At 39.9% G+C, this 24,770-nt stretch overlaps 2 non-coding genes across 2 annotated transcripts; both read left to right on the top strand.

Annotated features, from left to right (window-relative positions):
• The first annotated feature begins 318 nt into the window (after window positions 1–318).
• trnaw-cca (transfer RNA tryptophan (anticodon CCA)) lies at window positions 319–390 on the top strand. The gene has a single exon. It is a non-coding gene; the product is annotated as a tRNA-Trp (tRNA).
• A 5,383-nt stretch (window positions 391–5,773) lies between these two features.
• On the top strand, window positions 5,774–5,845 carry trnaw-cca (transfer RNA tryptophan (anticodon CCA)). Its single transcript has one exon. It is a non-coding gene; the product is annotated as a tRNA-Trp (tRNA).
• Window positions 5,846–24,770: the final 18,925 nt, after the last annotated feature.

The raw sequence follows: 24,770 nt of genomic DNA, 5'->3' as shown, positions 1-24,770 counted from the left end.
GTGCAACACTTTGGAAACTGTTTTGTTTATGAAATGTGCTATAGAAATAAAGTGGATTGGATTGGACTGGATGCTTATCTCTGTGGAAATAGATCATTTTTATGTGGCACTGTTGAACATTCCTGGCAAATGAATAATATTTCCACAAAGAGAAGCAGCTGGCAGATTCTCCACCGAGTAAACAAAGTATACCTTGAAATTTCTTCTTCACTAAATTTGTAGTAGTAGTAGAAAAAGTATGAGGTCAGACAAGTTATAGCATGGGAACTGTACAAGCTGCTGTCCTCACATCACGTGTTTTGGAACATCACACTGAAGGACTCTGTGGCGCAACGGCAGCGCGTCTGACTCCAGATCAGAAGGTTGCGTGTTCAAATCACGTCAGGGTCAGAGTTTTTGAGTGCCCATTTTAGCCCGGGCCTTCGGGGACCCGGTAATGATGGGTTGGGCTAAACCCATCATTACCGGGTCCCCGAAGGGTTGACCAGGTTTCGTATTCACTCTGTATGTCTGTGTGTGTCTGTCCACTCGCGATAATTCCACCATTTATGAACCGATTGTCACCAAATTTGGTACGTGGGTCAAGTCCCCGTGCTCGATGCCGCAAAAAAAAACGTTTGGTGACGATCCGAGGTCATTTGAGGTCACACGGGTCAATTGAAACATCACGTCATTATAAAGGATCGGCAATTTTGGCAATTTCTGAACCATCTGCGGCCTAAAATATTCACTCAATCATCATACAAGTTGGCACACACACATAACCGGGGTATGGGCCGATAGAGCTGACAATTTGACTGCACTTGGAAAGGACGGAAAGTAACGAATTACATCTACTCACATTACTGTAATTGAGGAGTTTTTTAAGTAGTTTTTGAAATAAGTAATTTTGCTTTTAGTGGAGTACATTTTGTCCCAAGTATTTTACTTCATTACATTGGAACCCACCGTCATTACTGAGTAAAATCAGATTCAAAGAGAAAAAAAATGAAATGCGAACCCCCCCCCCAAAAAAAAACAAAACAAAAAACAAAACAAAAAACAATCTGCTGGAAATAAAAGGAAATAGAGTAGGCTGCACACTCAGCATTTTCACTACAAAATGTACAGTCACTGTACAGAACCGTCAGTCTGTCTTGGATCAACTTGTAGGATGTTGGTGCTGAGTCACAGAGGTCGTCATGTGTGCAATGAGGGCAACATTTTTGTTTTGCATACTTTGATTTTGGTTTAATTTTCTTTTTTATTGTAGTATTGTGAGTTGGACCATAAATTCACAAATTGTAAAATTGTTATTATTATTATTTTAATTTGTTATGCAGTTAAAGTTCTAAGTTCTATAAAGTTCTATAAAAAGAAGGAAGAGCTCAGTGTTAAGCTCAGTTGTCTTTATATGATGATGGTCTCCATTTTTAAAACTTTTTATTCTACGTTTAGACAAGTGTTTTCGGGAGAAAATCTGCGTGCGTACGATGACGCTAAAGAGTGTGGAATTGGATTGTGTATGCATGCCAGGCGGCTCGCAGGTGACACTAGGTGGTGATGTATGTGACGTAAACGCGTACGTGATGTGAGCAGATCTGACCAGAGTTTTGTTTCTTGGGCAGTGTAGACGGAAATGCTACGGCGGAGCATATTCAACTTTTCCACTCTGGAGGGTGGTTTTAGATTGCGTTTTTAGGACCCAAAAACACCGTCACCATTTAAATGAAAGGCACTTCAGATAAAATACTTTGTCATTTTTACCCGCAAGCGTTCTCGTGTAAACAGGCTCTAAAATGTACAGTTTGCACTGAACAAAATCACCTAAAAGTTGATTAAAACAACTTGTGCTGGATTAGATTTATGACTCATCCTTTTTTACATCAAATAACTGAAAGCAACTAAGTAACTTTTACCCAAATTACATTTTTAAATGAAGCACTTTTTTGACTTTTACTCAAGTAGATTTTAGTTAGTTGCTTTTACTTGAGTAGGAATTAAGCAAAGTACAGATTACTTATTTACAATTTTTCAGTACATTTTCCACCTCTGCCCATTGTTTGGTCTGGGCAATGAAAATTCACCATTGCGAAATATGGTTAATGCCTTGGTGTAGGTCTTGGTTTGTATTATTGAAATTTTACAGCAAATTCATCTCAACATCTACAGTATATTAACAAAAATATTGTGATTATAGCATGGATCAATGCATTCATCTAATAAATACAATTAAAAACACAAAAAAGAATGTCATTTAGTTGCCAAATATTTTCAGGTTTACAGTCAGAACACTATTAAGTCTTGTTCTGAGTGTTTTCAAAATATTAAAACATAAATTTCATCTCAGCTTCTACATTTTGCCCTAAACGCACTTGATATTAAGACGCACATCCACTCCGAGCTTCACGAAAAATCTCCCATGAGCCTCTGCGACAGAAAAAGCAGCATCATGTACATCGTTTTCTCATTTCTTCGTCTCATTTGGACAAACTCACCCAACTCTCCTCCGAAAAACGAAGACGCGACGGGATACTATAGCTGCTGCCGGGACTGTATTACGCTCTTCAATTGTTTTCGCCGACTGTTGTTAAATTGAATTACCGTGGAAACCGAGCGATCGACACCATCTACATGCAAATTACTGTTTGGATTTTGCAGCGCTTTAATCAGAAGAGTTGCAATGAGAACATCTCCGCTCTGAAAGTTATGGGTGCAATCTAACGTCACAAATGTACTTCTAGGGACTTTGAGACTTCTAGAATTTGCTGTTTAACTGTGATTGTAGAAGTTTTGATCTGGTTTATGGTTAATATCTGTGGAATTATTGGGCCTATAAACATGGAATTAAAACTCTTCAAATTGAGCTGGAGGACAGGTTTGTTTTTTATGGGATTGAGCTGTAGTGGCTCAGTGGTTAGAGCAATGATCCCCCAACTAAAAAGTCAGAGGATCAATTCCCGCTCTGACAAAGTTTTGTTTTTAGGCAAGACACTTAATCCACATTGTCTAGTATGAGTTTGGTTATGACGGTGGAGACTTTTAATGAGTTGTAGTGGGGATTTTTTAAGTAGGAGTATGTGATTCATGACTGAACCAGGACTGAACAAAGGAGTGAACCAGGCTTAAACCAGGTCTAAACCAGGTCTAAACCAGGACTAAATCAAATCTAAACCAGGACTGAACCAGGTCTAAACCAAGTCTAAACAAGGACTGAACCAGGTCTAAACCAGGTCTAAACCAGGTCTAAACCAGGTCTAAACCAGGTCTAAACCAGCACTAAACCAGGACTGAACCAGGACTGAACCAGGTCTAAACCAGATCTAAACCAGGACTAAATCAAGTCTAAACTAGGACTGAACCAGGACTAAAACAGGTCTAAACCAGGACTAAATCAAGTCTAAACTAGGACTGAACCAGAACTGAACCAAGTCTAAACCAGGACTGAACCAGGACTGAACCAATTCTAAACCAGGACTGAACCAATTTTAAACCAGGACTGAACCAGGACTGAAGCAGGTATAAACCAGAACTACACCAGGTCTGCACCAGGTCTAAATCACAACTAAACCGGGACTAATCTTGGACTTGAGAGCAAGAGAGAGAACCCCGAGCCTGTGGAGCAGGGTGTCTGCTGGTTCAGTCCTGGTTCAGTCCTGGTTCAGTCCTGGTTCAGTCCTGGTTCAGTCCTGGTTCAGTCCTGGTTCAGTCCTGGTTCAGGTCACTATATGACAGTAGTGCAGATATCTTGAGTCTGTGCAGGTTGTTTTCATCATTACCAGTTGCTTCAGTTTGACATTTAAGTTGTAGCTATTTTATATTTGTTATTTTTTATATCTCGCATAGGGAGAAGTGGATGGATGGTGTACCCCCCCGCGCACCACGCCCACTACACCCCTGCTTTTAACTGTCAGACTGTACACATGGTTTATGGTTTTATCTCTGGAATGACTGGACCTATGATCAGAAGTCCAGGTTTGGGCCTCACTGTGAGGTCAGATGACAGAGGACTCGTGACGGATCATGAAATGAGGCGCTCCCTGATTTCTGACACTCATTTCAGTGGGCAAACATGACTGCAGGGTGAAGGCAGGAGAGCGGAGCGAGGAGAGAGGGGTTCACCACGGTACACATGAGAGGGGGGACGGGGCACACAGGTGGGCAATTAAATGTGCGTATGTTAGAAGACAGGTTGGGATTGATGGGGTCACTTGTCTGGTAAGGTATATTGTTCATGTCAATTTAACATTTGTATTTAGTTTTTAACAGTTTTTAGGGATTGCAGTAATCAGAAGGTGGAATAACCCAAAATGTGCACAAGTACATGTACATTTGTATTTAAAAAGCTACTAAAACTACTCAAACTACTCAAGTAAGAGAATATTAGTAACTCTCTGGTTGTATTATCATGATGTATTATTTAAGTTCATTGGAAAAATACCACTTGTCCTGTTTGGTTACACTTTGATTGGCATTTTTTGTTGAGTTTTATGTTTTTGGTCAGTTTGGTCTCTTCACATACAGACTTTCATGTGTAAACAACTGAATTGTCCACTCTGCCCCGAAAAATGAGATCTGATCGAATCAACTTGCGTCCGTAGAGTTTTATGGGAACATTGTAACTTCAAAGGCTGTTTTCTGAAAAAGCATTTCCTCCCATAGAGACATAAGATTAGGGTGACCATATTTCCATTTGTGCAAACCTGGGTACCTTACCGGAGGTGGGGGGTGGGACCTCGACATTGAGCTACTCTCACCTCCCATAGCTGTGCACATGGCCTCCCACTTGTCTCGACCGGGATGGACAACTGAGAATTTCTTGTCCAAGTCATTGTTAAATGCACATTTGCGTTTTGGCATGTTGCAAACTGACCAAGTGTTTGTGTCTGCTCGCTCCTTCTGAGTTACAGAGAGCTACGAGAGACGCTCAGTTTAATGGCCCAATGAAAGATCATGAAAACCCGGACATTTGCATCACTTTATGAAAAAAAAAAAAACCTGGACGCCCAGGACAGGACGCAAAAAACAGACATGTCCGGGGAAAAACGGATGTTTGGTCACCCTACATAAGATGGACCCTTAAAGCAGGACCTAAACACATCAAACTTTACAGTCTTGTAGTTTATTAAAGATTTTGACAAAACCTACAGGGTTTATTGATATCTAATCTGAAGTATGCTTCTTAAAGTTAGCATTTTTTAGAACAGTTTTAGTGAGATTGTTTATTTAAATACTACATAAGAAATCCAAAATCTTCTCTGTATATTTTTTTTTCATCTAATATGACAACAAAACAAAGGAGAAAAGCTGTTTTTACATAATTGTTGTTATTATGTGAAAACGCCACATGATGAATAAATGTTTTTCTTACATTTATGTGAGTGAACTGCAGCAGAAGTTTTAAACTGATATCTTTAAATTTAAAACCGTTTCGTGTTCAGTGTCGTCTTACTTCTCACCCAGTTTCAGCTTCATACAAACTGCACAAATTATAAAGTATAACCTTGTCCTCTTCTGAATAGACAAACCTTTTGATTACACAGACAGCAAGTGCTCCTCTGTGTTTTTAAAGTCTATAGACCTTACCCGTTAATACTTACTTACTGTAAATATGCTGTAAAAACTGTTTCCAGCTCCCAGACTCCTCAGTCACGTTATCATTTAAAAATAGATGTTATTTATCTCACTAATGCTCAGTACTGGCCTCCAAACCGTGGGAACTGTCAGATCAGCACATGGTTCAGGATCACCTCCCCCACCTCCCACAGCTGCTATTTAAACCAACTGTGGACAGGACTCTGTGGCGCAACGGTAGCGCGTCTGACTCCAGATCAGAAGGTTGCGTGTTCAAATCACGTCAGGGTCAGCTCGTCTTTTAATTTAGGTATGTTTGAAATCAGATTAAGACGTTTTGAAAATGTACAGATGAGTGATAATTAATAGTAGGACACAGAGCTTCTTACTAGGGGTCGTTAAATCAAACTAAAGCAAGTTTGCAATTAAAAAACACTCATGAATAAGACCCTGAGATTGACAGGCGGATCTGCAGTGATGTGGATGCTGTATCGGACCATTGTGGTGAAGAGAGAGCTGTGCCAAAAGGCAAAGCCTCGATTTACCGCCCCTCAACTATGGTCATGAGCTCTGGGTAATGACCGAAAGGACGAGATCACGGTTACAAACAGTCGAAATGAGTTTCCTCCGCAGGGTGGCTGAGCGCTCCCTTAGAGATAGAATGAGGAGCTCAGACACAGTGGAGGAGCTTGGAGTAGAGCCACTGCTCCTACACATCGAGAGGAGCCAGTTGAGGTGGCTCGGGCATCTGTTCTGGACGACTCCTGGACGTCGGGAGGTGTTCTGGACATGTCCCATCGGGAGGAGGCCCCGGGGAAGACCCAGGACACACTGGAAGGACGATGTCTCTCGGCTGGCTTGGAAGGAGCTGGAGGAAGTGTCCGGAGTGAAGGAAGTCTGTGAGTCCCTGCTTAGACTGCTGCCCCACGCGACCCACCCCAAATAAGTAGAAGAAAATGGATAGATGGATGGATTATTGTTTGTTAATTGGGTTTATTTTAAAAGGTCCTGTTACACAAAATTGACTTGTGAGCTGTTACAACACTGTTACCATCAAAAACAGACCTAGAGTTGTGTTTTGTTTCATTCACACGTTTGAGTAACTCTTTACTATTAGTCTGTCTACATCTCCAAAGCTCAAAATGCTCTCTTCCACTTTGTGATGTCATGAAGCAGTCGTTTTCAAGTCAACAGCTACATTTTACCTTCAGTTCAGTAGAGATCGGCAATTCCAGGGCTGAAGTCATCTAAACGATTCTAGTGAAGGTGTGTGGAGTTTTAAAACACAGTGAACCCTTCCTGTATTACCACATGACATCACAAAAGTGTTTTCCGTTGGTGAGTTAAACATGAGTGAATGAAACAAAACTCAACTCCAGGTCTGTTTTTGCTGAGGAAACTACTGTTTCATCAGAACTGTTGTAGCAATGAGGAGCTGAAAGTAGAGAGTATAGCTACTTAAATATTATTTACTGTTGTATTTACAGGACTTTGCAGGCTGTGATGACGGAGGCCCAGCTGGTCTGAAGACTGCAGCAGCGACACTGGCAAGATGACCTGAACGCAGATTGGGGGTAAGCAATGACACTGGTAAGTAAATAGCACTGGACTTCCGAGAGCTGAGCAGTACCGCGAGAGACGGAATTATCTGGCAGCGAAAAGAAGGCGGGATGGGGTTTTTATACTCCAGCTGATGACGAATGAGGACGATCTAACCAAGCCGCCATCACACACCAGCTCTGCACAGAAAAAAAGAACACAAAGGGAGGAGGAACAAAAAAAAGGCACCAAACCCTAACAATCAAATACATTACATAGCCTAACAAACTTACAGTAACACACTGACAAATATATCACCATTTTGATCAGATACTTCTTTTTATTTCACTTCTTTTTCTATTTTGAATCGTAGCTCAAGATCCGAAAAAGCTGATTGCTCGATCGCAGTTGATTGACACTTCCTCTCCGGGCCTGGGTACTGCAGAGTATTTGATAAAAAGTAATAACATTCAACCGTCAGACAGATTTGACATTTGAGCGGCACAAAAGGCCAACGCACGGCCGCACGTTTTCAACCCAACCCCCATCTGGACCCTGCACTCTCGACTCCCCCTCACCTCACATCTTATAACCGCCACCGTTTTCCAATTTCTTTTTTTGTACTTAAACTGGTGGTCGCGGGCAGAGTCAATGGAATTCCAAAACATTGAATTCATTGGAGCGGAAAATGCGGTCGAAGCTGCGGTAGCGGAGCCAAGGGGTCGGGTTCGGGGAGGTTAGCGGACCCGGCGGAGGTGATCACGGCCGGGGGAGCTGGTCAGCTGAGGGAGCCGGCGCAGTTGACCTATGGAGGAATCTACAGGCTTATCTTTCAATGATGTCTGGAGACGGCACCTTACTCAACCTCACTACACAAACTGGCGAGGTTCAGATACGTGTTATTGTAACTGAAAAGAAGCTTTACTGCATGGTTAGTTGAGAACTTTTAGGTTTGTCTGATATGATTTTTGTGGTAATATCTCTATCTGAGTCTGGTCACTGGTGCACTTCAGAGTTCAGATGGGTGTGATTGACAGATGGATTAGCCAATCAGGGACACGGTCCAGCTATCAAAACAATTATGTCTGCCCGCGAGGAAACTAGAAAGGAAAATAGAAAGGAGTGATGTCATTCTGGTTTTGAAAGCAACTATTTGACTTCTGACGTGATCAAATGGACTAGACTTGGACTTAAATAGCAATGACTTGAGGTGACTTGATACTCAATGAGAAAAAATATATATTGTTAAGAAAACACTCTTTAATTTTTAAAGGAACAAACTTGAACATGTCAGTCTCAACCAGGATTTTCACAAAAATCATATCAATTGCAGCAGTTCTATAATGTGTTAAGACTTGGAAGCTCTTGGACTTACCAGTCTTGGACTCGAGATAAAACTTGGACATGAAGCTTAAGACTTGATACTTGCTTGACACTTGTTAAAGAATGACTCAGTTCAAGTCTGATCTGATATCTGATATTTGCGTTTCTAAAGAAGGAGAACTTTGTTGTTGCTACTTGACTGAAGTAAGAGTGTTTCATATACATCTTAATTAGCCATAATAAAACTTGAACAAAGACTTAAAAGTTGCTTTACCTGATCTTACATACATGAAAAAAGAACTAGTTTGCAGTGGTCCAAAATTATTATCTTATATTACCTGTATGTATTCCAAGCATAAGCATAAGCAGAACTAGGACGCAAACATGCACTTCCTGACTATGGGACAATAAATCATTTTGTCATTAGATACAGACAGGACACAGCAGACTTATTTTCACCTAGAGCTGCATATATAATATATTATCTAGGGATGTAACGATATCCATGGTACGATATTTTCACGATCTACATCTTACGGTACGATATTTATTGCGATATTTTGTAGAATACTTTTGAATACTTGTGAATACTTTTTCCTCTTAAAATGCCTTGACAAGACTTAATTCAGGGAACTAAGATTTGAAAGTGAACTGTTATTTCTTCATGTAGTTTGCACCAAAATGGAGCAAAGGATCATGGTTGCTGTAGTTCCCTCTGTTTTTTAAAAAAAAAAATTTATTTAAGCTAAGAAATTTGTGACGATATTATTGAGAGACTTTTTATGATACAATATCACAGTATTTTGGTTAATGTGACATCCCTAATACTATCTGTACTGAAGCAAGACACATTCTGCTGAAATATGTGAGAAAAAAATCTATTATATGGCCTTAATTCATAAAGGACAAATAATTTAGTAAGAATGATTCAAGTTAATTAAGGAGTTGGGGTTCAGGTATTAATTAGTAGCTACAAAACCTGAGTACGATAAAAATTCATTTAGAAATTAAGTCTTACACTGAGGCCAATCCTTTTCAAGAATCTACATCAGGAGTCTCCAACCTTTTTCTTCTGGTGAGCTACAAAAGAGTTTACAAAAAGAACATGCCAAAGAGCTGCTCATTTTAGCGATCACAAAACGGTTCAAAAAGACTTGATAACACATCGAAGAGGACCTTTGAATGAAAGTAGTTAAAAGAATAATATTAGTTTAACACACACACATCGATGTAACCTAAGACTTGCTGCAATAACATCCTATCTGTTATCGACACTTAGCCCCGTGTTATTTCCCATGAGCCATGTCACGACCTTACAGTTCAAAGGTCGCGACATAAGCGAGCCGTTCAGTCTCTACTCGTTCCGTCTCATCCAAGCTCGTTTTAAAAGTGAGGTTCCTGATTTTTAGGGTCTTAAAATCACAAAAAACTGAACTATCCATTTAAAAGTTTTGCAGCGTTCCAAAGTTATTCTTCATTTACCTTATGCATTCCGAGCTTTCTAATTATTCACCGCGATGAGTTTATAAGAGTTTTTCATGATTTTCAGAGACCAGAGCACAGCACACACATACACAACTAGAATGCTAACATGTACTTCCTGATAATCACACACTTAAACGCTTTATAATTAGATTCACAGGACACAGCAAACACATTCTGACCTCAAGAGCTGCTTATACAACAATATCTGTCAGAGATAGGTTGAGTAGTAAAAAATTTTACTCAAGTAAGAGTAACACTTCAAAATAATGTTACTCAAGTAGAAGGACAAAGTATTGGTCCATGGAATTACCCGAGTAAAAGTGAAAAAGTATTTGAAGTGCTACTCAAATAAGAGTAACTTAAAGAAATCAGATTTATAGTTTGAAGTTAATGTAATTGGAAGAATAAAATATAAAATAATGCACAAAATCTGGTATTTTTCAAAGAATGGACACAAAAATGAGTCAAACTAAATCAAATCTGAAGGAGCTGCAAGAAACAAAAACATACAAATGATTTCATATTGTCACTTAAAGCTTTTGTCACTTTAGACTTACTCACAGTGGGAAGACCAAAGACTATATATAAGTGGACATAGCAAATAGGAATTTTACCAGGAAGCTCGTCCGGCTCCTTTTGACTATGATTCCACTTGACTTACATTAGGATCTTGTGGCTTCTCTCTCTGTACCTGCTGCAGTGAGCCTCGTCATTTTGGTCTTAAAATGTTCATATTGACCCACGACACAAGATCCTGAATTTTTGTTTCCTATTCATAATATAGAGTCTGGCTCCAAATTCACCCGTGAGCATCTCAAGTTTCATTTGAGTGGCACTACGGGGTGACGTCACACTCGCTTAGTCCACGTTTTTTATACAGTCTATAGCAGGGGTCTGTTACGACCCACAAAAAATGAGTCCCAACATATTTATAGAAGGACACGGAGACCAAAGTAAAGTTTAGAGTTCTTTTATTTTCCTTTTATTTTCCTACCCGTGCTAAAACCAAGAAAGTAACAACAGAAAGGTGGACCTGATGAGCCGGCCAAAAAGAACAAAAGGGTGCGACACCGAGACCAGGCCGGAACCAGGCCGGGACCAGACTGGAGGCTCAGAGCCCATGGCAGGGTCACAGCTCGAAGCTGAGGCTCAGAGTCAAAGCTCTGGTCCCGGTTCTGGATCAGTCCTGGTTCAGTCCGTATGCAGTGCAAAAGTCCAGCATCATTTTAGTTTTGGAGACAAATAATGAAGAAAACTGTTGGTTTTTCGTTTTCAGATTTTTCGTTTTATATTGAAAAACGAATGAACAAATGATACACGGATTCCCAAAAATAGCAATAAGTTCAAATATTTGTGCAGAGAAACACAGATCTGTTACAGAAATCTTTTTTAAGTGATGAACTTTCTTTTACAAAATATTATAATATTATGAACAACCTGAAACTTCAAGAAAAATGCAATTTCAACACAATGTTTTAACATGAACTTGTATGTAAATAGGAATAGGAAGTCCACTTTTCTCATTTTGGACATTTTGTTGATGAGGGTGTCACGGTCAACAGTCAAAACAATCGTCCTTTAAGAGTGTTTGGAAAGAGGCAAGTCTTCATTTGTGCTGCTCTGGTGGGAGGGGCCACGTACAGAGACGCTGGAGACGCTGCTGTGACAAACACCACAGAAAATTACCAATATTTTAGTAGAAAATCAGCCGAGGGCCAGATTAAAGGTCTTGGAGGGCCGGATCTGGACCCCGGGTTTGACACCCCTGTTCTAGACAAAGTGTTTCCACGGAGACAAGCAGGCAAGAAACACACAAGAAACATTACGCGGTGCAGTCGATTTTTTGATAATCAAAGAAAGTATTTGCGTACTTGAGTAAATGTAACTACCCGCCTCTGGTATCTGTACTGGGGCAAGACAAATTTTGCTTAAACACACGTAGAAAAAAATCCATCATTTGACTGTCCTGTCTTTAGTTTTCTCCTCACAATCTCCCCACCGTACTCCGGCACTAAAACCAATTTTCACGAGACAACATTAAAGTTGACAGGGCCACAAATCACGGCCAGTGAACGTAGCGCTGTGCTAGTTTGCCGCGCACATTACAGAACGCATCATTCTCCGAGCAGGATTAATATGTAGAGCTCCGGACCTCCGCGCTGGTGGGGGAAATACACACTTATGAAACGCCAGGTTGGATTTGGCCGATGCTTGGAGACACCGGAGTTGTCAAGGGTTTTGAGGGGTTTGTAATGGAATAGTCGCGGTTGGTCTGTTTGGTGTAATGTCGGATGCCCTCCCGTCTTTTCATACAGTGGGTGGGGTCATCGCAGTGACTTATTGTACGTTCAGACTACAGGGCTTATTGCTCAATTCCGATTTTTTTGTGAAATACGATTTTTTTGGTGAAATATGATTCGTTTGTGAAATATGTTTTTTTTTTGTTTTTTTTTTAGAAATATGATTGGTTTGTGAGATTGTTCACATTTCCAATTAAATGCAACTCGTATGTGATCTCCAGTGTGAACTTTAAACGCTCCAAAAGTGTCCTGCATGAGCATTGGAGGACACGACGACGTCACACGCAGCGAGTGTGCTCAGAGTTTACGGAAGTTCGCCTAAATGCTGAGTTTGTCTCCGAAAATATGGTCTGGTTCTTGGTAAAATGTTCAGGTTACATGTCCATGGCTGCTTCGTTTGTTTCAGTCTTTAGTCTTCTTGTATTTGGTTCCCAGGGTCTTTATTTTTTGTTGACATTGGAGTCAGGACCGAATGTAGCTGCGCTCGGACATTTCTTTGGAAATCATTTAAAAAACCACCTGGTTCCGATAAGACCCCCCCAATTTGGCCCCTAAATATGAATAAACTCACTAACCTCGCTTTCCCTCCATTGACGAGACTCTGAGCCTGATGTGTAGGTGGGATGAATGTGACCTGTCCATTCAGACTGAAGTCACATGTCAAAAGATCAGATATGTATCGGTTTCAGGAGCACATATCCAAGTGTCCTGGGTCACATTTGAAAAAATCGGATTTGTGTTGTTCAGACTGTCATTAAAAGATCAGATGCTGGTGACATTGGGTTGGTTTGGGTCACTTCAGGCTGCAGTCTGAACGTAGCCTTAGTACTGTGATACTCCAATGTACTACAGTAATATACAGTACAATGTAGTAAAACAGAGGGAACTACATAAAACATGATCCTTCCATTTCAGTGCAGACGACATGACAAAATAACTGTTATTAAGCATTTTACATCTGAATTCTTTCTGTTCTGACTTTAATGATTCACACTAAGATTTTGTCAAGACATTTAAAAAGGAAAAACATGCATTTCTACAATTTTTATATAAATACTCATATATAAATATACCATGACTTTTTAAGTACAATTTTTAGTTTAAAATTCATATAAATTGCAAAAATCTAAGCTATATTTGGTACTTTTTTGGTTTTAAGACTTCAAATGACTTGAAGCTCAAAGCAGACGACTTGGACTCAACTTGGACTTAAGCCAAAGATGTTTATTTTGTCTTCTTATATACTTTAACTTCTTAGGTTCTTTTTAAAGACAATGCAGTAAAGTGTGTTTACCTTGTTGACATGTTTCGGCTGCTGCTGCATCTTCAGAACTGTCACCGGTGTTGGTGGTGACGTGTTGTATATCAGCTGTTGTTACTTCCTGTAGGCGTGGTCAGCCTGACGGACCTGCAGGTCGCTCAGACTGACCACGCCTCCCGTCGCCCGGTGTTCTCTGGAGGAGGGTGTCCCAGGTGTGTGAAAGGAGGAACGCTCCGTCATCACGGTTAATGCTGTCCGTGCCTCGTTTCCTGATTTTAATGTCCTCCTTGATCCAGAGTTTGAACTTGTTGTTTTCTGATCCAATGACCCGAGCCCCGTCCCGATCCAGAATGTGGTGTGCTACAGGAAGTAACAACAGCTGATATACGACACGTCACCACCAACACCGGTGACAGTTCTGAAGATTTCTTGCAGCAGCCGAAACATGTCAACAAGGTAAATACACTTGGACTTGTTTGTATTTGACTTGGGACTTAGACTTGAGGTCAAAGATTTGAGACTTAATTGAGACTTGCAAAACAACGACTTGGTCCCACCTCTGCTTGGGAGTAATAAAAGTCACTATCTAACCCCAGCTCCATGTTCGTAAGGTTCACTAATGTAAGATTTGTGGTGCTTGATGAAATAAAACTCATATTTTACTGGCAAACTGCATAAATTGAACAATTTTTTACTGCATAGTCAATAGTATGTGTCCTAATGTAAGCACTCATCTTATTTTAATAATCTATAGAGCCAATTTGTGAACAGCAAATGAACAGCAAATCACTACTAAAAACTCAAGTGCTTTTTGTTTTTGTTTTTTTCCCAACATATCAGAGAAATAGGGTGTCATCACAGGTCCTTCCTTTGGTTCTTCATCAGACTTATTCAGAGAACGTCCCACTTTTTCTCTAATTCCATTTGAATAGAATAAAAAAGAGGGATTTGTAGTGATAGAGCATTGCATTGATATTTCTAGTATTATTATTTTTTTTAGTATTTAACAGTTTTTTGTTTATCTGCACATATTGAATTATCCTAGTTAATCTGTTTCTCTCTCTCCATCACTCTTTCATCCCTCCTCTTTTTCCCTCCATCTCTTCTCTCTCTCACACACTCGTCTCGCTCGATAAACCTCAGTGCTTCTGCCCTGTTTCCACATACACCACTCTGAGTGATCGCTCCCTTAGCTGCGCTCTGAACCTCCAAACCAGCCATTACCATTAGAAAATATGGAACCCCAACATGCACTAACATACGCTAACTATTCATCATGCTAGTGTAGCTTTATTTTCCTCTCGGCTTAGAAGAGCCCAGAAAAACAGGACACTTATGATGCACAATTGGCCTTTTGGAGCTTTTAACCGTGTTGTGTTGCTGTCCCCTCTTCAAAAACATATCTGGAGTTGTATTTGGCCTTATTCACATTTGTTTCATTAATCTATTACCTTATTTTTCAGACTATAAGGCACACTTAAAATCCTTTAATTTTCTCAAAATTCGACAGTGCGCCTTATGTATTCCGGTTGTCCTTACCGATCTCGAGCAAATTTTATGTAGTACACGGCGCTCAAAATCTGTCAAAATATTTTCGTACAACTTTGGTAAACTATGAAACCGCACCACTTTATGGATTGTCAGAGCATTATGGCTACCGTAGTCAGGAGCCTTGTGGAATAAAATCTCAGAAAAGTTTCACGTGAACCATCTCTAATGCGACAGAAGCACAGAACAGACTCACCATCAGCAACACATCATCTGTCACAGAAAGAACACACATATTCCACAGAGTCGTGTCCTTTAGTCCGACAAAAGGTGCCTGCATCAGCACACAAGGAGCGAGCTGTTTTTTCAGAGCTTATAGTTTCTGCAAATGAGCCATGTGGTTTAAAGTTTTGTTTCTATAAAACGTAAACAAATGTGGCAAAGCTGCATTAAACACATCATTACTCAATGTATATTTGAGTCGTCCTCTTAGGAAATAAAAAACTAACTTAATTGATCCACCCACATTCACATTCATAATCCACATTCACCAAGACAGAGAAGCAACACCGGGCGAGTTACACCACAGTCTGCCAATGGATCATGGACGCCTGGACTAAAGGATCAGTCTCAAGTGTGAAGTATACTTCTGCGTTGACTCAACGCACACTGCCACCGTCGCCTTGTCGCCATCGTTTTTTATTAATGGATCTGCGTCGAGGTCTATGCACCGCGAAGTAATTCACCACCAAAATGCTAGGGGGCGACAATATATGTCCATTCATATATACGTCTATGCGTATGACCTGCAGATGTATAATCTCTGAAAAGTTTAACATGAACCATCTCCCTCTGTCACAGGAAGAACACTCATATTCCACTGAGATGTGTCCTTTTTAAGTCCGACAGAAGCTGAACCGCAATAGGGCACAAGGAGCAAGCTGTTTTTTCAGCACTTAGTTTATGCAAGTGAGCCATGTGGTTTCTGTAAAACGTAAACACGTATGCACAAAGCTGCATTAAAAATATTATTACACAATGTATATTAAAAGAAAGGAAAGTTGAGTACAGGAAATGTATGTAGTGCGGTGGTAGGGAGGACCAATCACAGCTCTTATCGTCTGCGTCGCAGACGGTTGACGCAGATGCTCTGTGTAAGGGGTTCACGTTGTGACGCAGACAATTTGACGCTGGACTGTAAATTGGCCTTTAAGTGTCATCTGTTTGTTTCACTTAATGCATCTTATAATCCAGTGCACCTTTATGTACGAAAAAAGACTTTATTGATCTTGCGCCTTATAATCCGTAAACCAAAAGTGTTTTGTCTGAGAACTCAAAAATGCTCCATTTAAATTTTACCCACATTGTTGCATCACAAGTAAAAATCTGAACCTATCCTATGTAGTTTTTAGACCCATAAATCATCACCTGACCAGTTTTCACAATGACTGCATGGCTCTAGTTGCATGGCATTCACATTTTTCGTATTGTTCATTCCCGTGGCTGACAACAGAGGGAGTTTCAATGCCCAAAATACCTCATTGCAAACACAGATGTAGTTTATAAAATATATTTTCCATATGCAGCCATTATTTTAAATTAGAAACCGTGAAATACTAATCCCACTGTGACCAAAAACATGCTTAAAAGGGAATTAAAACCACAAGAATTCATCATACGTGTCTTTTCATCTCGCTGGCGTAGTTTTATTTCGCCTCTGCGTCTGGGGACAACTCAGCTCAGAAGAAGCGGGTAAAACAGTTAACCCTCGCGGGGGAATGGGGTTACTTTTCCAACCAGTTCAACGTCGCCAATGATATACTGGACCATTAAAAACTAGCGACATTCGATACTTACAGCCTGTTGGGGGGCCATGGGTCACCGGGGCTTTTTACAATCTGCTGAATTTCAAGGAGGAAATCCATATGCAGTATTCAATTGTAATGAAGTCAGGAACATGTGTGCGCACCAGTGGGGGAACGTAACCGGAGATCCTTATGGGCGTATTGGGATGGGGCTAATGCTGGCTAATTGGTGGAGGTAAAATGTCATCGATTGAAATGACTTGAGGGAAGCTGGGTGGCTTTTAGCGCCGACTGTTAGTGACTGTTTGAGGCAAGCTGGCTCCGGTCAAGGATGTAGTGTCCAGTGTAGGCGAAGAATCAATGGAACAGAGGGAGGGGATGTAATGTATGTCCAGTAGCCGATATGATATGGCCTGTACAAGTAGATTTTTGGAGGTTATTTGAAGGTCCTATATTACGCAAAATTGACTCTTGTGAACTTGGGAAGCCATGTTTTATAACAGATCAGAAAATTTTAGGTACCCTTATTGCAATAAAATAGATAAATGGGTAAATACAACACATAAAATGACTAAGGCCACAGATAAGTATGTAAAATAAGAACAGACGTGACTTAAAATGTGTAATTAAAATGTATTAAACACTAACAGGTGGGCAAGTAGAAAGGTAAAATTATCAAATGTATTCTATAAAAAGGAGCCAGGTGGATTGTTAAAATAATAAAACGGCCAAGATGGATAAAATATACTAAAATAAAGATAAAACCCGTGCAGCCCCTGGGCGGAGGAACCAAATCTGCAACAAACAGAAATAAATGTTACAGCTTAACCAAAAAATGACGACTTGAGAGGGGGCAGCCCCACCCAGAACAAAACAGAAAGTGCTACCATGTAATCAAATCTAAATAAATAACTTAAAACCCAAAGTGAAAACAAAAAGTTATGGGCTAAACCCCTCCCAAGCACGACCCGGGAACTTACCGTATTTTCTGTGTGTTTGTGTGTTCTGCGGGTGGTGCGGCTTTGTAGTTTACTGAAGTCGTGCTGGGACACCTGAGTGGATTCGTGTATAGGTGCTCTGGATTGTGGGGCGCGCGGTCATTTTTTGGTGGGGTTGGAGGCTTAAGAGCGCGTCCTATAGCCCGGAAAATATGGTAAACTAACTAAACTAAAAGCTAAATGCCCAATACTAAACAAAACAGTAAAAATAAAACTAAAACAGAATACAAAACCCAAAACCCAAACAAAGCAAAACAGTAGTAGACCACAATCCTACGATTAAAAAGGACAGATTATGATTAAAACCAAGGACTAAAACCATGTTAAAAACCCTGATTTAAAAAGATACCTGTCCTACCTTCAAAACGTAACTACTGGGTGGAAAAGGTCTGATATCCTAGCTCTACAATGATAAAAAAAAAAAAAAAAACACTAAAACTAACTTAAAAAGAGCTAAAATAATTAAAAAGGGAGACCGGTTAAAACCTTACCCGACAGCGGCCAGCAGAAGTCGGGGCTGAACCTCGAGGACCGCCCCCTGCTGTGTGCCACAATCATATGGGCCCTTTAAATACAGGGTGTCCCAAAAAAATTTGACATCATTTTGCAGGCCAATAATTATGCCAGTTTTTGTTGAAATCACCTCAAATTTTCACAGAGTATAGAAACAGATCAAGATTTTATATTTAATGTTTTATTTATGTTCTGTTTCAGGTTGAAACAGTCATTTTGCTTCTCAGAATCTGCTCACACAGTCACCCAAGACTGTGCAGCTTCAATGCAACATTTGGAAAAACTTCACCAACTGACAAACAAATCTGGACTTGGTACCAAAAATGTAAAGAGGAAAGCTAAAGGATCTAGTAGACCAACAATGAGATTGAGATTTATATTTATATAGTTATATTTTACAGTGGAACATATAACATTAATGAAATCTTAGCAGAAATAACAACAACAAAAAAAAATAAAAAATAAAAAATAAAATAAAATGGCCCAAAAAGGAGTGGGAAGAAGAAAATGTATTTAATCCCACCTCCCTCTTCTAATCTAACACAACATCAACATCATTATTGAGCTAGATTTTGTAGTTTTCAAGATAATTGCTTTTAAAATGATGTAAATTTTTTTGGAGCACTACTATATAAGCAAATTGAAAATCTCAAATTGAGAAATGAATTTAACCTTTGTCCAAAAGTCTTAGTAAAAGAGACTAAAACAGGGTTCTCCAACCTTTTTCCTCCTGTGAGTTCCCTTTATAAAACACAAACACGAGACAGAGCTATTAGTTTTAGCAGCCACAAGAAATGGAGCATGTTTGGAGTATGTTTAAGTGCCTTAAATGAGGTTCAGTTAGACACATAAACCATTATCCATTTATTATGTACAAAGTTAGGCATCAAAATAATCCATGTTCAATGGTAATAGGCATTTAATTAATCAAATTTTACTTTTTCAGGACAATGCGTATAATTCCCTTGGCGAGCTACATGGAAGGGAGTGTAGAGATACTGGGAGCTCCTGAACTACAGGTTGGAGACTAATATAAAATATATATATATAGATTTTTTTTTTTTTTATTGCATTGAAAAACTTTACTTTAACGTGCATCCTTACTTGCATCTTCACAAACCTTAAATGTTGTTCCTTTGGCTATAATCTTTGACAGTATGGCATAAAACCTTTCTATGTCCATGGAGAATGTTAATGTACGGTTTTAACTTTGTATTCCCCGGAATCATGCAGGTGATGTGCCACCTCCAGGAAAAACAAACAAACAAAAAAAACATAAAATTAAATGAAATAAAAAAACAGATAAAAGACACAGAGGACAAACACAACTCACACAGTGTTAAAAGCCAGAGAGTAAAAGTGGGTCTTAAGACAAGACTTAATTTGATAAATGAAATTGGAATTTGCCAATTACACTTTTTTAATGCTCAGTGTCATGCAGTCTAGAAATGTCTTTGCTAATGCTTAATCAGTCTTTCAGGTGGAGTTTGTGTCATCCTCACGGGACCTGGACTGATTAGATCTTGCAAATTAGGAGCTCTAGATAAGAGTATTTTGCTTTAACAGTTATTCAATTGCAGAGGCATTTTGAACAGGAGCACCAAGATCCATATTTTGACTGCTAACGTCAGCCTTTGTCACCTGATCTGGAGACGGCTCTTGTCTGTGAAACCCGACCTCGAGCACAGAGCCGATGATGGACCACCTCACTGAATCCAGACTGAAGGCTCCAATAATCACCCGCTCACAATTAGTTAATGAGTCTGAGCTTTGGTGGGAGTCAGTTCTGCCTTTTAAGACAAAACATAGCTGGTTGACTATTGATTCTGACATGCATTGACGTCATGGTGGGGGTGAGGGATTCTGCATGTATATCTATGGCACAATTTTAAGCAGTTATCATGATGACATAATGCACATATTGGCATCAAAAATCAAGCAAACTATTCTCCACCTCCTGTTTGTGTCTCCACTGGAGCTTTAGTTTATCCTCCTAGTTTCCTCCAGATGTTTGATCTTCATCTCAGCTTCAATGTGAGTGAGGAGACCATTCCTGCGCCATTTTTAGGAAGACTACAGGCTACATTTTGGGATAGACTTCAGTCATCATAAAGCCCTTCCATGTTTAGTGTTGGGCTGTTGTGTTCTTCCTCTAGAGCCTCCAAAAAAATCAAGATATCTATCGTAACTGAAGACACGATGAATGTTCCCAAAATGGATTGATTTAGATTTTTAATTTTAAACTTATGAAAGGATTAAAAGACTTAAGATGGTAAAAGTGAAAAGTGATATTTGCATGGTCTGCCTACACTCCTGCATATAAAAACACACTAAACACACATCTAAATACACATTCATGAAACTGTAAAAGATTTAGCTGTTTACCGTTCCCGCCAGCATCATACCCACCATGTTTTACCCATGTTAGCAATTATTAATAAAGTTTTTTTTGTCAGAAAATCTACACACTCTGCTCCACACCAAATGCTGTGTGCTCTTGAGTGGACAATATGGAATATAGATTCTCATTAATATAAGATGAAGAATCCATATTTCAGATGTTTGGGCCTCTGGATGAGAGACAAAACATTTTGTTTGCACTTTTGTTTACACACTGTCTTGATTCTCATTGTGAGTTTAAAACCTCAGTGGCCCTACACGTTCAATCTTCCACACAATGTCAAGTCAGTCTCTTAAAAGTCATGGTAATTGGTCCTTCCAAATATCAGAGTGGGCGACAGACTCCGTCAACTATCAAAAAAACAAACTTTCTGGATTGTAACCTTAAAGGCCACACAACATCCGGGCCTCAGTGATGATTTGGATAATTCCATGTTTCTCTGAAAGTTAACTTTTTGGGTGATTCTTTATTCTAAATGACATTTTTTTGTACCGTATTTTCCGGGTGCTCTTAAGCCTCCAACCCCATCAAAAAACAACTGCGCGCCCCACAATCCAGAGCGCCCAATACACGAATCCACTCAGGTGTCCCAGCACGACTTCAGTAAACTACAAAGCCGCAAACACACACAGAACACACAAACACACACGGAGCAGACAGCGACCGCACAGCGAAAAACACCCACAGACACACTCATCACTCCACGACGACGAGGAACGGAACGGAGGAACGAACCGAAAAAGCGAGTGCAATGTGCCACTTCTAGACACAACTGAACAACTGAGTCACTGCGAACACGCCGACAATCCGTTGGTCCCAGACAGCACCCTCCCTACACGCCACAACTGAACAAAGCCCAGAGTCACCGTGAACGAACAAACAAACAAAACCACTCACCCATCACACTGTTGTGTTTCCTTTAAAGTCCAGTGCAGTTTATTTGTGAAAAAAGTTCAAAGATAGACCATTTAATGACAGTGCGTCTTATAATCCAGAGCGTGTAACAGCCCGGAAAATATGGTACGTTGTGATAGTCAATTGTCTATGTATTTCATATGTGATGGACACGCCTACTTTCCTCCAACATGTCTTGTTATTCTTGTTGTTTGGTGGAGCTGCTCATCACTTAAACATTCCTCATGTTTGGCCATCCTTTTCTTGTTGTGGGGTTTGCTCGCTGTCGTTTTCCTGCTGTCATGTGATGTTGTCATGTGATTAATTAATTGTATTTATTGACATCCGGTGTGTCTAGTTTTTACTACTTTGCCCTGACGAAGACCATCTTGCTGGTCGAAACACGTTGGCGTCCCTTCATGTAATAAAGGACTTTAAATATACTCAAATTCAAGGTATGTTTGTGATGAGGAAACAACATTAAACACAGATCAGAAAATAGCACAATATATTTTTTGACATCTATGTACTGGCCTTGGTGTGTGCCTTCTTTGTCAGAGCACAGACTGTTCTGCATTCAACATACGCCTCGCATAAATATTGGATTAAAAATACAAATCCAAGGAGCTCAATTCCGAAGCAGTCCCGGTCTCTGAAAAGCTTAGAAAACAGGAAGAAGAAACAGAGGAAGAGATGGGGGATGGTTGCTAGTTTAATCCCCTGGTAGCCTTATCGTGCAGGTGTTTTGCAGACGCGGCTCTCCCCGTGGAACTTTGAAATCGGGCAGAGCTTTCATGTGCAGGGATAAGGTAGACGCTCGGGTTTGTGGGCGATGAAAGAATAATAAAATAAAATAAAAATGCCACAACAGAGCAGGACCCAGACACATTGCTTCACCTAATACCCAATCCCCATGAGCTCCCTGTCAGCCCAGGCGCCATATTGAAGACATCAAACATAACCTATATGTTGATTTGTTTTAATGTGTGTCAGTAAAAAAACAAAAAACAAAAAAAACTACACAATACAGTTTGTGTTTCATTCAGCCATATTTTATGAAGTATTTACAGATGAACGAGAATTTAGTAGGTTCAAAACTTGCCCAAGTGGAATATATTGTTGTGCCCCTGAGCAAGACATTTAACATTTAACACTCACATTTTGTCAAATCATATTGTGATTTAAAATTTTGGTCGTCAACTGCTGCTACTGTTTAAAGGCCAAAATTGCTTTATTTTCTGATCTATGATGTTGTTTCATCATCAGAGACATAACAGGAGCTTCTCCCCACAACCACACATTACAATACTATAACTAATATATTTATATTACAATAATGCTGTCCCAGAAATGTAACTGAGTTCTAGTTTGCATTACTTTGGTTGTGAACACAGTGTGTATTTGTCAGTTTACCTTGGCATTATAGGCTAAATCATTGGTTCCCACAGCGGGGGTGGGGGGTTACGAACATTTTTTCAAATGTATTAATAAAATTATTTATTTTTTGCTTGCATTCATAAGTTAAAAATATAATTGTAATAATTATGTGAGTAAATGTACAATAATTATTGATATAAACTGCCCAGATTTTCCTGCTCGTGGATGTGGCTGGTCCGGTGCAGAACCACACAGCACGTGAGCTCTTCTGTTGTCACACACTTTTGTGAAACGATGTTAGTTCCTACAAACATATACAAGTCTATATGACGTCTGTGAAGTTTAATCTTAAGACAAATGTGAAAACAAACTAACTAGAGCAGTGCAGCTGACACTCACGTGGACAAAAAAATAACACAAATATAACAATAGATGCATGCTTTTTATGTATTTCTATGCGTCAAAAATAGGTCTGATTTATTTTCTGAAATCTATGTGCGGAGGACGTGCTGCTCCATACGCGCGCCGTGTGTGGGCAGTTTGGCCAACCTCATTCACTTTTAGTGCTTTCCAAGAAATACGTGTCTTCAGTCTTTTACTTCTTTCATAAGCTTAAAATAAATCAAAATCAATCAATCCATTTTGGGAAAATTCATCATGTCTTTGGTTACGATAGATATCTCCATTATTTCATACAGTTTTGTTAACAAGGTGTATTTACCTTGACAGTAAGCAGTCAAAACACATCTCAAAAATTCGGACATATCTCTACAATCTGACCCTGTACTTTTAAACTGTGTATTTCCAAGTAAAAAGGGATCAGTACTACCACAATTCATTCCCAAATAGCAATGTATTTGTTTTGAAAAAAAAAAACCACACACACGAGAAATGTAAATGTGAGTCATCTTATTTATTTATGTATTTATTTATTATTTATTTATTTGTCATTTTGCCTAGTGCCTTTGCCAGTAGTAGAAGGCGGCCAGAAAAATGTATAGAGCTCCTGCTGTTGTGCAGTAGCCGTCACGCAATCCCAACAAGCACCTTCAAATCCCACTCTGGCAGTGGTCGCAGCTGAGATTTCCCATAGAAACTAATGACATGGGCCATGCTTGGACTGCGACGAACAAACTTTATGGGAGTTTTAGAGATTGTAAATTATTGTTGTGCACCTAGATGAAAACATTATCAAAGGTCTTAGCCTTTTACTGAATTTACTGTTTCCAGATTGAGTGGATTTCAACAGAGTTTGTCAGAGTGAAACACCAGGCCAGGGCCGCCCTTCATCAGCACCAGAAGCTCACGCAGGAGCAGACGAAGTGTGATGCCCAGGTGGGACTGCACAGTGTGGGTGCAGCGGGTGGGATGATAAACTGCAGTCGTGCAAACTAAATATGAGTGTAAATTAAATTATACAAATGATTCATGTTTGTCTATCATACACCATTTGTGCTGGATATTTTATTTGGCATTAATAAAAACATTTTAAGCAGCCGAAACTTGAGGACATGGTCTCATCTCTCACACATTTTAGACAGTTCCTTTCCCTTCTCCGTGTTTGATAGAGCTTAAGAAATTGAATGTCCTCATCTTGTGGGATTTGTGGGCAGGACAAAGACAAAGACAAAGTATTGCTGATGTGGGCAGGAGCGGGACTGAAAATTCTGTCCCACGCAGGCCTGTACTCCAAGGCCCTGCAGGAGGAGGTGAGGAGTCTGCAGAGGCAGCTCCACAGCTCTGACAAGAAGCTCCTGAACCAAAAGCTGGAGAAAGAGGAGAAGGTGACAACTGTACGACAGGAGCACAAGGAGAGAATCAAAGGTTTGATCA

This window comes from Boleophthalmus pectinirostris, unplaced genomic scaffold, assembly GCF_026225935.1.
Source record: "Boleophthalmus pectinirostris isolate CB_2022bp ecotype Guang Dong unplaced genomic scaffold, ASM2622593v1 HiC_scaffold_15, whole genome shotgun sequence".
In the NCBI taxonomy this organism is placed as follows: domain Eukaryota; kingdom Metazoa; phylum Chordata; class Actinopteri; order Gobiiformes; family Gobiidae; genus Boleophthalmus; species Boleophthalmus pectinirostris.
Note: the sequence above shows the minus strand (reverse complement) of the source record. Positions and strands in the feature narration are given on the sequence as shown.